The 16,163-nt window shown below is 38.0% G+C and overlaps 1 long non-coding RNA gene across 2 annotated transcripts in view; it reads right to left on the reverse strand.

The window, feature by feature from the left end:
* The window catches only part of LOC105732176 (uncharacterized), a 39,318-nt gene extending 23,938 nt beyond the window's left edge, over positions 1-15,380 (reverse strand). Inside the window, exons 1-2 of one of the 2 annotated variants that reach the window (XR_010339540.1) lie at positions 14,422-15,380; positions 1,500-1,610 (exon numbers count right to left, since the gene is read on the reverse strand). This is a non-coding gene — a long non-coding RNA (uncharacterized LOC105732176). Of the gene's footprint in view, positions 1-1,499; positions 2,236-14,421 lie in introns of those variants that run through there. The other variant, XR_010339539.1, reaches the window with a different exon arrangement.
* Positions 15,381-16,163: the final 783 nt, after the last annotated feature.

Here is a 16,163-nt window from a genome sequence, read left to right on the forward strand (position 1 = left end):
CTTTGACAAAATAATAATAATAATAAAGGCAATACAATGAAGCAAAGAAAGTCTTTTCAATAAATGTTGCTGGAACAATTGGAAATCCACATGCAAAAGAAAATCAATCTAGATAGACATAACCATCATTTTCTAGATGCATGGATTCTGCAATCACCCATTTATATCACACCTTTTCTCTTTTGTTGGACTGTTAAAAAGAAAGCATAACAACCACATGTATTTCTCATAGAAAAGCCTATTCTCGTTGGGTATAATTCTCCTAATTCAATTTTTGATAACCATAGTATTATACAGCACATGCATATGAAATGAGTAACACATCATCTCATTTTGACTAATTATTATGTGGATTTAGATATATCATTAGTCAAATTCTGTTCCCCAAACTGACTGCAGAGAAATAACCTAACATGGACAGGCTACAATTCTGCCCTGAATATACACTTTACAAAGCTAATAGCTAAATTGCAAAATTTAGATAATAACAAAATTTAAATGGGTCTTGATGCTCCTTTTCCACTTTCCCTGCAACTTCCTTACTGAAAATCAAAAGATCTTTCCTTCTTGTTTTTTGTATTATTGTCCTTTTTTTTTTGAGAGAGAGTCTTGCTCTGTCACCAGACTGGGGTGCAGTGGCATGATCTCGGCTCACTGCAACCTCCCCCTCCTGGGTTCAACCAATTCTCCTGCCTCAGCCTCCAGAGTAGCTGGGACTACAGGTGTGCACCACCACTCTCGGCTAATTTTTGTATTTTTAGTAGAGACGGGGTTTGCCATGTTGGCCAGGCTGGTCTTGATCTCCTGACTTCAAGTGATCTGCCTGCCTCGGCCTTCCAAAGTGCTGGGATTACACCACCCCCGGCCGTCTCTCAACTTTCAAGTTCTGTCTTAAGCCACATGAGCCAAGCAATAGAAATGGGCCACATCTTTCTAGCTTGGTGCAGTGTTTCATGCCAGTAATCCCAACACTTTGAGAAGTCCAACATGGGAGAATCCCTTAAGGCCGAGAGTTCAAGATCATTCTGGGCACCATAGCAAGACTCTAGCTCTACAAAAAAAAAAAAAGTGTTCGGGAGGTCAAGGCTGCAGTGAGCTATGATGTGCCATTGCACTCCAGCGTGGGTGGCAAAGTGAGACCCTGTCTCAATTCTTTAAAAAGATGAAATGGGCAAGCCCAAGAACTAAAACACAGTTATAAATTCATTTCCAAGGAGCTTTTATATCTTACTGGCAGAGAAAAACAATGGTTTTTTTTGTAGCAGTCCTATCATGTGAATTTTGACCTAGAAAAAATTACCTCAAAGTGTAAGATATAATTTTTATGAATAATATTCTTCACTGGAGACAGAATGGGATTTCTAATAATTGCATCTTAATCATTTGAAACTCAGTGAGTTTTGGCATTTCCACGTCCTTCCCTTCTAATGCTTTAAGCAGGTACTCTCCCCATGAAATTTGTAGATAAAAGCGAGTTGTTTACAAATTTGTTCACCTACCTTTGCTACCACTCCAGTTCTGCACTCTGGGCTCACACTTCAAAAAATCTTAGTAAAGTTTAAAAACAAATCTGAATTTCCATATTTGTATTTCACATGTCCTTCAAAGTTCTAGAAAGTTGGGAGAGAAAATCTAAATGTAAAACGTCTGCTTTCAATTTCTTTACCACAGCGAGTTTATATAGAAACTTAAGAAACTTCCAGAAATAAGTTATACCACATAAATGTGTATAGATGTGCACACACACAGACACACACACAGTAGGACTTCAATGGGTGTTTATCATATTACTCTTTACAATATATCTGCATTATCTATATTCTTTTATAAAGATGAAAATTTTTTTAAAAACGAAATCACAAAAAAGGACACATGATTGTAATATTATCAGATTAGACAAAATTCAAGGCTGAAACTAATTAAACAAGAAAAAGAGGGAATATTATGTAATGGTAAAAGATTCAATGATAAAGAACATACACATTGTATTTCTTCATGAACTAAATAACATAAAGCTAAAAATTCCAAAACTAGAGGAATGTGATAAAATCATCTGTCATGATAATATCCTTAATATAGCTCTTTCAGAATCTGGCAAAGTACACAAAGTTACAATGTTATAGATGTGAATGATATGTGTTTTACTTAATAGGCATCTCCACAAATCTTATACATTAAACTTCTTTTGTGTATGAAGTAGCTTCAAAAATCAGTCAAGACCAGGTGCAGTGGCTCATGCCTGTAATACTAGCACTTTGGGAGGCTGAGGCAGGTGATCACCTGAGGTCAGGTGGCCAAGACCAGCCTGGCCAACATGGTGAAACCTCGTCTCTACTAAAAACACAACTAGCCAGATGTGGTGGCGGGCACTTGTAGTCCCAGCTACTGGGGAGACTGAGGCAGGAGAATTGCTTGAACCCAGGAGGCAGAGGGTCCAGTAAGCCGAGATGGCACCACTGCACTCCAACCTGAGTGACAGAGCAAGACTCCATCTTAAAAAAAAAAAAAAAAAAAAAAAAAAAAAAAAAATCAGTTAAAATTCCAACTCTTATTTGTTAGTCTGTGACCTTGAAAAAGTTATTTAATATTTCTAAATCCGTTTCCTTCTCTGTAAAGTAAAAATTGTCACACTTACTCACTTGTTTGTTACAAAAGTTCAAATGATCAATAGGAGTAAAAGCCAAGCATGGGACCTAGCACTTATGAAACAGTAAATAATAGTGTTTTTTCTTTCTGTTATCATGTTTCTTCCTGGTCGTCCTCTTCTCCAACTTGAATGCTAAATACTTTTCAGTCCATCTTCATATCACACCTCTCTATTACTTGGAAAAATTTTAGATGCCACAAACTGGGGTCCCCAACATCAATATCATTGCATGTTTGAATCAGAGTCAGGCATTTTGTAGACCAGCAAGCCCAACGAACTGGTCTTGCCCTTAGCTGCCCTGTATTATCCAACTGCACGTCTAAAATAAGTAATCATAAAATATTAACAAACCAGCCAGAAAAAAAAATTATTGGTTATGAAGAAAACCTTAATGAATTCCAAAAAATAGAGATTTTATGTCCCACGTTCTCTAACAGTAATTAAATTATAAACTAGAAGTTTACAACAAGAAGGAAATAATATAGCCTAAAGGCAGAACAATATGAAATTAAGGCACACCCTTCAAAACAGTTCCTACCCAAAGAGGTACTTAAAACTGATAGTACAGTCTGGGTAAGGTGGCTCACATTTGTAATCCCAGCACTTTGGGAGGGCAAGGCAGGAGGATTACTTAGGACCAGGAGTTTGAAACCAGCCTGGACAATATAATGAAACCTCATCTATACAAAAAATTAAAAATTAGCGAGGTAAGGTAGCACAAGCCTGTAATCCCAGTTATTCGGGAGGCTGAGGTGGGAGATCATTTGAGTCCAGTGGGGAGAGGCTGTAGTGAGCCATGATTGTGCCATTGCATTCAGTCTAAGTGACAGGGTGAGACTCTGTCTCACAAAAAAAAATATCTAGGCATAGCTAAACTATATACTACAGTAGGAAATATCTTAAATGCTTCCATCACTAAAAGAAAAGCTAACAATAAATAAACTAAGTAAACCAACTAACGAACTTTCTAAAATAATGATAAATCAAAAGAAAGTCACAGAGAATGAAAACCCAAGGATATATTGACCTATCAATCACACTTCATTGCCACTTCTGGCCACACAGTATCTGTAAACAATTGTTCATAGCATCTTTATTTGTAATAGCCAAGAGAAAACAATCAAAATGTCCTACAACAGGTGAATGATTAAACCTATCTGTGGAACATCCATGCCTTGAAATACTACTGAGCAATAAAAACAAGTAGTTGATATGCCCAACAACTTGACTGAACATCACAGACGTTATGCCAAGTGGGAAAAGCTAATCTTAAAAGATCGCATGCTGGCTGGGCTCACTGGCTTACATTTGTAATCCCAGCACTTTGAGAGGCCAATCACTTGAGGCCAGGAGTTCGAGACCAGTCTAGGCAAAACAGCAAGACCCTATCTCTAAAAAAAAAAAATTTTAATCAATTGGACATGGTGGCATGCACCTGTAGTCACAGCTACTCAGAAGGCTAAGGAAGGAGGATCGCTTGAGCCCAGGAGTTCAAGGCTGCAGTGAGCTACAATCACACCACGGCACTCCAGCCTGGGTGACAGAGCAAGACCTTATCTCTAAAAAGAAAAAAGTAATTTTAAGAATTACATACTATATGATTCCATTTATATGATACTTTTGAAATGACAAAATTATCTAGATGGAAAACAAATGAGTAGTTTCCAAAGGTTAGGGAAAGTAGAAGGAGGAAGCATGAATGTAAAGGGACAGAACAAGAGAGACCTTTGTGGGGATGGACCTGTTCTGTATCTTGATTGTGGTGGTGACTACACTAATACACACATGTGAGCAAATGGCCCAGAAGTACACACACATTTTATCAAGGTTGATCTCCTAGTTTTGATATGTAAGCCACAACCATTGGTGAAATTGGATCAAGAGTACATGGGAACGCTCTATACTATCTTTATAACTTCTCATAGATGTATAATTATCTCAAAAAAAGGGTTTTTAAAAAAAGATAAAATTTTTAAATAAAAAGTATTTAAAATTTAAAGTTTTTAAATAAAATCTTGGTTTTTCAAAACACACATGAAACAGATTAAACCTCCAACAAGGCTGAACAAGGGGGAAAAAGAGAAATGATGAAAATATACAATTGGGAAGAAGAAATAAGATATAACTCCAACTACAGCTGACATTAAAAGTAAGAGACATGATACATAGAATTCAGTGGCAAGACATTTGGAAATTTAGGGTAAACTGATCTACTCTGGGCCAAACACTTTTTCAGGTAGGGTCTCCCTGGATAGCCACATAATTTTTGCTCACAGAACCTCCAAGAGGCCCCATTCCCATAGAACACAATGGAACCCCCTAGAAATCTACAAGGGGATTACAACTGTGTCTATGAACTGCCCTCATAATAGGAGCTTAACACAGATCAATTTACAAGACCCCATACATGCCATTCTGCAGCATATAGATGCAAAAGCTATAAATACACATATGAGTAAGTCAAATCCAGAAGTGTATTGAAAAAATACAACACAGACAAGATATATTCCAAGAAAGTAAAGACGGTTTTGAAGTAGAAAATCTTCAACATAATTCATTAGATAAGCTATCAACAAAGCCATTTGATTATATCATCAATAGGTGGCAAAAAAAAAAAAAAGGAATCTGAAAAAATTAAGCTGCCATTTGAAAAAAGATTAAAGTAAAATATTGAAAGAATACAATTACCTCAATATTCTAAAACAGTACAAACTATTTGTTGAAATAAAAGAAAAAAAAGCAAATAGTACCTTAAAAGACAAAGTACTAAAATTATTGTTATAAAACAGGAACAGACAAAATTATCTTTACTCACACATATTGTGATGATCCTAAAAAACAAGAAACGCTAAAAAGAGATTAGCATTAGTAGCAAATTTGGTAAGACACTGTGTATAAGAAATACATAAACAGTAATTTTTTCTTTTTATGGAGAAAAATAAAGGAGAAATTAAAATGGAAAAAAAAAACTGGACACATATGATAGTAACAACACGATAAAATACCTAGGGATACATTAACAAATGTAGCTAGACAATCTATATGAAGGAAACCCTAAAATTTTATTAACAGACATAAAACAAGAACTGAATAAATGGAAAGGTATGTCATGTTTCTGGATGGGAAAACGTTTTTAAATGTCACTTTTACAAATTAATATATAAATTTAATGCAGCTCCTGTCAGAATTCCAAAGGACTTTATTTTGTAACTGGGTAAAATGCTTGCCAAAATAGTAGTTACTAAAAAAAAAAAAAAAAAAAAAAAAAAAACTGAGGGGAGAACTTAGTTTATAAATATACTGTAAATCAAAATGGTTGTGATTTTGGCATAGGACTATGTCAGGGGAACAGAGCAGAATTTAGAAACAGGTTCAACTGTATATGCGAATTTATTCTTTGAAGAAACAGCAACGATTCGTCCAGCACCAGGGCCTCCTCCGTTCAGCTTTCTCCCACACCACCTCGGGCATATATGCTAGGTTATAACCTGGACCTACCCCAGTGTCTGAATGTCACGCATCTCTCTGCCATTTCTTTTTAGGTCCCTTGCCTGAGTATATCCAGGCCGAAATAGTTGGCCACATTAGGAACACCCATCCTTTGGTTTTACTTTTTCTCCCTTCCATCAGCAACTTCTCATTGACCTCACTTCCCTCTTTATCCAGTTCAAATTCCATAACACATCATTATAATATTTGTCGCTTGTGTTTACTTTTAGATAACTTGTGAATCTATCCCCCATTCTGCTCCCTTAGGAAGATCCCAGCCCTGCTTAAATTCAACTGTGTCCCTAGGTGAACATGCCTAGAAAAACATACAGAATTAAACTGACTGGCCTTTATTTTTGAGCACACATTTTAAATAATCACTTTGCAGTGCTGATCAGTTCTATTATATTCCCCTAATAGAGTTTCTTTCCTACTGTCCTGGATAATTATTTCCCATTTTCTCTTTTCTCAAATCCTCTCTTCTATTTACCTTAGTGATGATCTTGCTTTTTACATGAATAACACAGAAGCAATCAGAAGAGAACTCTTACATCCTCCCACCTCAGACCTACAAGTCTGTCCATATCTGTGCTCCCCTGCTATCTTCCCGGGCTGCACTATCTCTGCTCCTATCTGAGGTCATGATCTCCACTCAAGAAGTAAATTCCATCCCTTCTCACCTCAAGTGTTCTGTTCCTGCCAGTTTTCCTTCTCATGACTGTTACTTTCCTTCTCTCTAGATCATTTCTGATGCAGGGCAGGTGAGCCCCCAAATTGGGGGTTAGCCCAGGGGAGTTCTTGACTTCACCCAAAAAAGACTGTAATAGCAAGCCAGGGGTGTTGAACAGTCACTCTTTCTGAAGCAGCAGTACACAGCAGCAGCAGAGGGACTGCCCCTTGTGGAGCGGGGCTACCCGTCAGCAGTGCACCCAGAGCCCACAAGCAGTTCTGCAGTCATATTTATACCAACTTTAAATCACATGCAAATTAATAGGTTATTTAGAAATTTCTAGAAAAAGTGTGGTTACTTCTGAGTGTTGCCATGGCAATGGTGAACTGACATGGCACTGGTGGACACATCTTATGGAGAGGTGCTTTCACCTCTTCCATTTCAGCCAGTCTTCAACCTGGTCAAGAGTAAAGTCCTGCCTCCTACCTCACTGCCTCGTTCCCATCAACACAAAAACATTCTGTAACATCTCCCATTTTCTCTCTTCCTAGGCCCACTTTCTCTCTCCTCACTTCCAGCTAGGACTCTACTCCAGCAGGATGTTTAATCTCTCTGCCTTCACTTGCTTCTTTCCCAATCTTCCTTTAACCCACTCTCTCTAGGTATTCATCCCACCCACCTCTGAAATCTGTCAAAGTCACCAGTGACCTCCATATTACCAAATCCAAATATGAATCCCCTGTTCCTGTATGTCTCAGCTCTCAGCAGCATGGGATAGTGTCTCAGAGCACTGTACACCAGAGGACAAGAATCTGGTCTTGAATTAATTGTGAAAATATGGGCAAGTTACTTACCTCCCTGTGCCAAGGTTTCCTCATTTGTAAAAGGATGATGATCATACTACTCAAACACTACATTATAGGGTTGTGGAAGGATTCTGGGATTTAATACATAGAAAGCACTTTGGCATTGTCTGGCACACCATAACAATTCAATAAATGTTGGCTATTATTAGTATTGATTATTCGCTTCTTGAAATCTTTTTTTAGACTGACTTCTAGGATATCATACACCCGGATTTTTCTGGCAACTTCTCAGTCTCCCTTGCTGGCTCTTCCTTCTACTGTCTAAACAGCAGAAGGTTCTAGGATTACTTAGCACTTCCTTATTATCGCTCCACTTATAGATATATTCTCCCCTTGGTGATCTCCTGTATGTCTCGTGTCTATGGCTTTAAATTTCATCTCTGTGCTAATAATCCTCAAATATATATTTCCATGTCTCCACTCTCTCCTGAGCCCCCGACTCTTATATTCAAATCTCTACTCAGACTTTCCACTTAGATATCCAACAGGCAACTTAAATATGTCCAAAATAATTTTTCCCCAAATCTGTTTCTCCCTCCATATTTCCCAACTTATAATGAAGCACCATTACACAGTTATTAATGCTAAACACCAGGAATCATCCTTTGATTTCTCTCTTTTCCTCATCCAATGTATTAGCAGGTCTTATTGTATTTACCTTCAGAATACACCTTGGATCTGATTGCTTCTCACTACCTCTCATTACCACCCTCATTCCAATCCACCATCATCCCTTCATTCGACTTAAGCAACACCCTCCTCATAGATCTGCTTTCACTCTTGCTCCCAAATATCAGTTTAGCAATTTTTTTGAAACAAGTATCAGATCACATTACTTCTATGGCAAAGTTGGTTAATTATCTTCCCAATAACCACCCAACACTTCTTGCTTACTTCCTTACTGCCATTGGAGACAGCAATGTGCCTAACCTAGACTACATTTTCTAGCTTTCTTTAGTTAGGTGTGGCCAGGAAGTTACATTCCAGCCAGTGAAATAAATGGGAACAGTATTATGTAAATCTTCAGGAAGTTCCCCCAAAAGACAACTGACTCGGTAGGGAGTATGCCCTTTCGTCTTCCTCTCCTCTCTTTCCTGCTGCCTGGAATGTGGGTGTGATAAACAGAGCTTTCCTACCCTGCAGCCACTGTGGACCATGAGGTAATCTTGAGGATGGCTAGAAATGGCCAATAGAGTCACCCTTAGCAGTCCTGAATGATCATTTGTGGACTTCTCTGGTATAAGAAAATAAACACTTGCACATTTAAACAACTATAATTTTGAATTTTCAGTTAATATACATCCAAACCTAATCCTAAATAATATAACTCCTATTTTTTCTTAGTCAAGCTAGTTAACATATGCATCACTTCATGTACTTATTTTTCTGCACTGAGAACTTTTTTATTGGTATGTAATTTTTGTATGTATTTATAGAATACAGGTGATATTTTCACACATGTATAAAATGTGCAATAATCAAGTTATTTGATCACCTCAAGCATTTATCGTTTCTTTGTCATGAGAATATTCAAAATCCCCTCTTGTAGCTATCTTGAAATACACAATATAGTGTTAACTATAGTCACCCTATTGTGCTATTGAACGTTAGAAATTACTTCTTCTATTTGTATTTTTGTAGCCCTTAACCAACTTCTCTTCATCCTCCTGCCTGCCTTCCCTTTCCAGCCTCTGGTAGCTATTATTCTACTCTCTACCTCCATCCAAATACTGAATGTTCCCATTCATCTGTGGATTTTGAGCTCCCACATATGAGTGAGAACATTCAGTATTTGTCTTTCTGTGCTTGGCTTATTTCACTTAACATGACAACCTCCGTTTCCAACCATGTTGCTGCAGATGATTTAGATCTTTTTATTTATTTATTATTACACTTTAAGTTCTGGGGCACATGTGCAGATCATGCAGGATTGTTTCATTCTTTTTTATGGCCTAATAGTATTCCTCCTTCTTTATCCATTCATCCACTGATAGACACTTAGGTTGATTCCACATTTTGGCTATTGTGACTAGTGCTGCAATAAACATGGGAATGCAGATATATCCCTTTCATAGACTGATTTCTTTTCTCTTGAATAAATACCCAGCAGTGGAACTGCTGAATCAAATGGTAGTTCTATTTTTAGTTTTCTTGAGAAATCTCCATTCCATGGTGGCTGTGCTAATTTACATCCTCACCAACAGTGTAGAAGAGTTCCCTTTTCTCTGCATCCTCACCAGCATTTATGTCTTTTTGATAATTGCCATTCTAAAAGGTGTGAAATAATATCTCATTGTGGTTTTGGTTTAGATTTCCCTGATGATTAGTGATGTGGAGCATTTCTTTTTCACATACCTATTGGCCATTTCTATGTCTTCTTTTGAGAAGTTTATTCGGAACTTTTGCTCACTTTTTAATAGGATCATTTGTTTTGCTGTTGAAATTTCTGTATTTAAAGCTCTCCACTGGCTTCCCATCACAGTCAACATAACATCCAAACTCCACCAGGATCTACAAAGTCTTACATGGTCTGACTCCTGCTTCCTTCTTCTAATACCTTCCTGCTCACTTTCTGTGCTACACAAACATTGGCCTTGTTATTCCCTGAACTCACCAAGCAGCATCTGCTCAGGCCCTGTCACACTTGCCAGTCCCTCTCCAGTAAACTCTCTTCTCCCACACATATGCGTATGTGTAGCAACATCTTTTCTTGTTGACTAGAGTCTCTGCTCAAATGTCACTTGCCCAGAGAGGACTTGCTTGAGCCTGATACACTTTTTATCCAGTTAGTCTATTTCCTTCCCGCTCTTATTTCCTAATCATGTAATTTATTTGTTTACTCTGTTTTCCATCCTACTACATAAACTAACATGAGGACATTGACTCTGATTTATTCACTACACTATCCCTAGGACTTAGAAAAGTGTCTAGAAAATAGGAGGTCCGAAATAAATCGTTTCTGAATAAATCAACAAGTTATGGAATTTCTATTCAGGGGACAAAAGATTTATTAAATTGTGTTGGCATAGTTTGCTATCTGCCTGGAAGAAAATAAACATCATAAAAACACCATAAACACAAATAAATTCCAGATGGATTACATAATAAAATATAAAGACAAATAAGCAAACAAAACTATGAAAATAGCAGGAAAACATGTTTGAGAATGGCAGTATAACCTTGGGATGGGGTTGCCTTTTTAACCAAAAGGAAAATACGCAAGCCATAAAGCATTAATAACGTCGTCAGCACAAAAGTGAAATAATTACCTTTAAGAGTTAAAAAACAAATGACTGGCCAGGTGCAGTGGCTCACACCTGTAATCCTAGCACTTTGGGAGGCCAAAACAGGGGATCACTCAAGCTCAGGAGCCCAAGACCAGCCTGGGCAACACAGTGAAAATGTCATCTCTACAAAACCAAACCAAAAAAAACCAAATGACTGCTCTGACTTCAGAGTACACCCAAGGACATGAGTTGGTTCTTATGCCCTCCCTGAGAACACATTAAAAATATATTTTGAAGATTAAAGAAAAGAACAAATCTCTGTTGTTGTTTTTGAGACAGAGTCTTGCTCTGTCACCCACGCTGTAGTGCAGTGGTGCGATCTCGGCTTACTGCAACCTCCGCCTCCTGAGTTCAAGCAATTCTCCCGCCTCCTGAGTGGCTGGAACTACAAGCGACCACCACCATGCTTGGCCAATTTTTGCATTTTCAGTAGAGATGGGGCTTCACCATGTTGGTCAGCTTCTGACCTCAAGTGAATCACTGCCTTGGCCTCCCAAAGTGCTGGGATTACAGGCGTGAACCACCACACCTGACCAAGAACAAATCTTATAGTAAAGGACTGAGGGAGAAGGAGCACCTGAACCCAGGAGGTCAAGACCAGTTTGGGCAACATAGAGACCCTATCTCTTCAAAAAGTAGAAACATTTGCAGGGCATGGTAGTGTCCACCTGTAGTCATCACTATTGGGAGGCTGAGATGGGATGATCGCATGAGCCCAGGAGGCTGCAGTGAGCTATGATGGCAGCACTGCACTCCAGCCTGGGCAACAGGGCGAGATCCTAAAAATAAAACAAAATAGTAAAGGCAGTGAAGAATATCATTCTATGAGATATTTCTACAGATTTATGCAAGATGGAGGCCTCTAACAGATGAAGGAAGAGAAAAAGGAAGTCTAGAACATGTAGGTGGAGACTTCAAAGTGATGAGAGCCAGTTTGCCTAGGGGTGGCCAGGCAAGCCCTGATCAGTGTCAGGTATAGTAGAGGTGGGAGGGAGGAGACCAACATAATACACAAGGAAACTTTCTGGAAGATGAATATTCTGTATCTTAATCGATAGCAGTTTAGCGGGGATGAGGAGGCAAGAAGGGTCTCACTCTGTGGCCTAGGCTGGAGTGCAGTGGCACAATCACGACTCACTGCAGCCTTGACCTGGACTGCTCAAATGATCCTCCCACCTCAGCCTCTGGAATAGCAGGGACCATAGCTGCACCACATTACACCTGGCTATACTTTTTAAGATTTTTGGTAAAAACAAGGTCCCACTATGTTGCCCTAGCTTCTCTGGAACTCTTGTGCTCAAGCGATCTTCCTGCCTTAGCCTCCCAAAGTGCTGGGGTTACAGCCGTGAGCCACCACCCCTGGCCTTGACTATGATAGTATTTATAGGAGTGCACATATTTATTAAAACTCATCAAGACATAGCCTTATGTAATCAAAGTAGATTACAGTACTTATGGGAAGTTCATCTAAAGCAATAAATACTAAAAAATTACAAATTATATTTTTGCTATTTTGCCTAGAAAATGAAAGAAACCCTAGTTAAACCAAAGTACCAAATTAAAGAAATTAGGTATCTCAATAAACTCTGCAAAGTCTATAGCTTTTCTTAATTAGTGGCAACTACATAGAATTCTGAAATGAAGAAAACCTATGTTCTATTCACACTGACAATGAAATTCATAGGGGTAATTTTAATAAAGAAAGTAGAGATCCCACGTGAAGAAAACTATAAACTACTAAAAACAGTATAGAATACGAATACAGAAAGATACTCATGTATCCTCATGGCAAGTCTTGTCACTAAATTATCAGTTTTCTCAAAATTAATACAGGAATATCATGTGATTCCAATTAGAATTTTTAAAAACTAATTAAAAATTAAATTTTGGTTTTTAGAACTTTTAAGGACGCAAACTTTCAAACAAATTCAAAAGACAAGTAACTGGGTAAAGATGTCAGCAATACATGTTAATGGCAAAAGATTAGTAACCATATTCCATTAAAAGAAATAAACCCCCTTCATATGAGTATTTTTTTAAAGGACCCACCAAAAGGAAAAATGGGTGGGGGATCACCTTGAAGATTCATATGTGGCTGGGCACAGTGGTTCACACCTGTAATCCCAGCACTTTGGGAGGCCGAGGGGATCATGAAGTCAGGAGATTGAGACCATCCTAACACGGTGAAGCCCCATCTCTACCAAAAATACAAAAAATTAGCTGGGTGTGGTGGCACGAGCCTGTAGTCCCAGTTACTCTCGAGGCCGAGGCAGGAGAATTGCTTGAACCCAAGAGGCAGAGGTTGCAGTGAGCAGAAATCGTGCCATTGCACTCCAGCCTAGGCGACAGACTCTGTTTAAAAAAAAAAAAAAAATTCCTATTGTGAAAAAAACAAAATGATGCACATGGAAGGATTTGCCTTACAAGACATACACTATGTCTTCTGTTATCCAAAGTCACCATTATCAAGACTTTTGCTTTACCAAGCCCCCGTGGCAGTCTGATGAAACCTGCAGAGCTATTTTAAGAATGTTTTTTAAAACACAAAATATACAGGATTAAAGAAAAACCAATTATACTAAAATACATTACTTTCCAAGGTTAAAAGCCCCTAAAATAGAAGGTCAAGTGGATTATAGTACTTATGGGAATTTCATCTAGGACAATAGCATTACTTTGGCTCAGCAGGAAAAAGCAGGCTTATTTCATGTGTTGTGCAGAACAACAGGCTACCTGTATGAAGAAGAATGAGATGGCTCCTTATCTTGTGCCATAAACAAGTGAATTCCAAGTTATTCAAGATTTTAAAAGAAAAAAAATGAAACAGAAATCTCAAAAGAGGTTAAGGAGCCTGTATGTCAAATCTAAGCGTTGAAGAGCCCAGAAGAGATAAAACACTTTTTAAAAAATTGTAAAGAATACATAAAATTTAAAAAGGGTTAGATTAGAAAAAATGCTTATAACTTACGTATATAAATATCTGTAGCATACAAAGAGCCCATATAATAAAACCACAAAAAACTGAACAGAAAAATTGGCAAAGGATATAAATAATCATTTCAAAAAAAAGCCTACAAACATGAAAACGACTGCAGAAAATGCAAACTAAGCTACATCTCAAAAGTTACATCTGGCCAGGCATGGTGGCTCACACCTATAATCCCAGCACTTTGGGAGGCCGAGGCAGGTGGATCACTTGAGGTCAGGAGTTCGAGACCAGCCTGGCCAACAAGGCGAAACCCTGTCTCTACTAAAAATACAAAAATTAGTTGAGCATGGTGGCCACCCAACTACTCAGGAGGCTGGGGCAGAAGAATAGCTTGAACCTGGGATGCAGAGGTTGCACTGAGCTGAGATTGCACCACTGGGGCGACAGAGTGAGACTCTATCTCAAAAAAAAAAAAAAAAAAAAAAAAAAAAATATATATATATATATATATACACACACATACATATACTTACTATCTGGGCAAGATTCATTTGTATTCCAAACCTTGGCATCACACAATATACCTTTGTAGCAAACATGCAGATGTACTCCCGACTCTAAAATAAAAGCTGAAAAAAAATTATACCTTATAAATATCAAAGTAACTAAAATATGATAACACCTCAGGGCTGATGGGGAATGCAGGGAAAATGATATGTCCACATGTGTTACACTAGTGGAAGTGTAAAAGGTTATAAACTTTTGGAAGCTATTGACAATATATGTCAAAAGTTAAAAAATGCACTGTCTGACCTATGGATCCAACTCATAGATATCCAACAAAATGATACATGTACAAGGATATTTATCATGGTACTATCTACAGTAGCAAAAAAATACAAACAAGGTAATTGCCCATTATTAGAAAAACAGTTGAATAAATTGTGGTATCTGACACATTAGAATTTTAATACTGTACAATCATTGAAATACATCTTAGCTGTACAAAAATTGGCTTGGGGGGATTTTCACAATCTACTGTTAGGAAAGCAAAGCAGCCAGGCATGGTGACTCACGCCTGTAATCCCAGCACACTGGGAAGCCAAGGCAGGATAGCTTGAGCCCAGGAGCTCGAGACCAGCCTGGGCAACACAGGGAGATCTTGTCTCTACAAAAAAAATGTTTAAGAAAATATAGTCCAGCTACTCGGGAATCTGAGGTAAGATCACTTGGATCCAGAAGGTTATGACTGCAGTGAGCTGTGATCACGCCACTGCACTCCTGCCTGGATGACAGAGCGAACACCTGTCTCTAAAAAATAAAGAAAAAGAAACAAAGAAAAGCAACATGCAGAGATGAATATGCTGATGGTTCCAATTTATAATATATACTGTAAGGCAGGGCATGGTGGCTCACGCCTGTAATCCCAGCAATTTGGGAGGCAGAGGCGGGTAGATCGCCTGAGGTCAGGAGTTCGAGACTAGCCTGACCAACATAGCGAAACCTCATCTCTACTAAAAATACAAAAAATTAGCCAGGCGTGGTAGCAGGCGCTTGTAATCCCAGCTACTTGGGAGGCCGAGGCAGGAGAATCACTTGAACCAAGGAGGCGGAGGTTGCAATTAGCCGAGATTGTGCCATTGCACTCCAGCCTGGGCAATAAGAGCGAGACTCTGTCTCAAATAATAATAATAATAATAATAATAATAATAATAATAATATATACTGTTTAAATATAAAGCACATTATAACTATATATAAAATATGTATCTGTACATATTTGCATGTGATTATAAACATCGAGAAATGCAGAAAGAGTACATGTGCTAGGATGTAACACTGATACCCCAGGGAGGAGAGGGATGAGAGGGCGTGCTCAGGTGACAGAGGAAATGAAAAGAAACCAGATCCTATAAATCAAGGGGTCCTTAAAACAGCATGTATGAAGTTAACTTAGTTATAGTTTTCTATATATATATCTATAAAGAAATAAGTAAAACTAATCTAAAATGTTAATAGTTATTTAAAAGTAGTGGCTTTTCAAGTGCTTTACTTTTTTCTTCCTTATGCAAATAATCTATTATTGATGTAACTAACTTGATGTACAAGCACCTCTGTAAGAAAAACACACACATTCTCACATAACATATATTTGGTTGCAAGAAAAAAAAAAAAAGTCAAATTGCCTTCAACAAAAAAAGGAATTTATTGGCTCACACAAGTGAAAGTTGAGAAACAGATCTCACTCACTTCAGGTCCAGTTTGATCCAGAGGT

The sequence above is a fragment of the Aotus nancymaae genome, unplaced genomic scaffold (assembly GCF_030222135.1).
Source record: "Aotus nancymaae isolate 86718 unplaced genomic scaffold, 86718_ANA_hifiasm-v0.15.2.pri h1tg000077l, whole genome shotgun sequence".
Lineage (NCBI taxonomy): Eukaryota > Metazoa > Chordata > Mammalia > Primates > Aotidae > Aotus > Aotus nancymaae.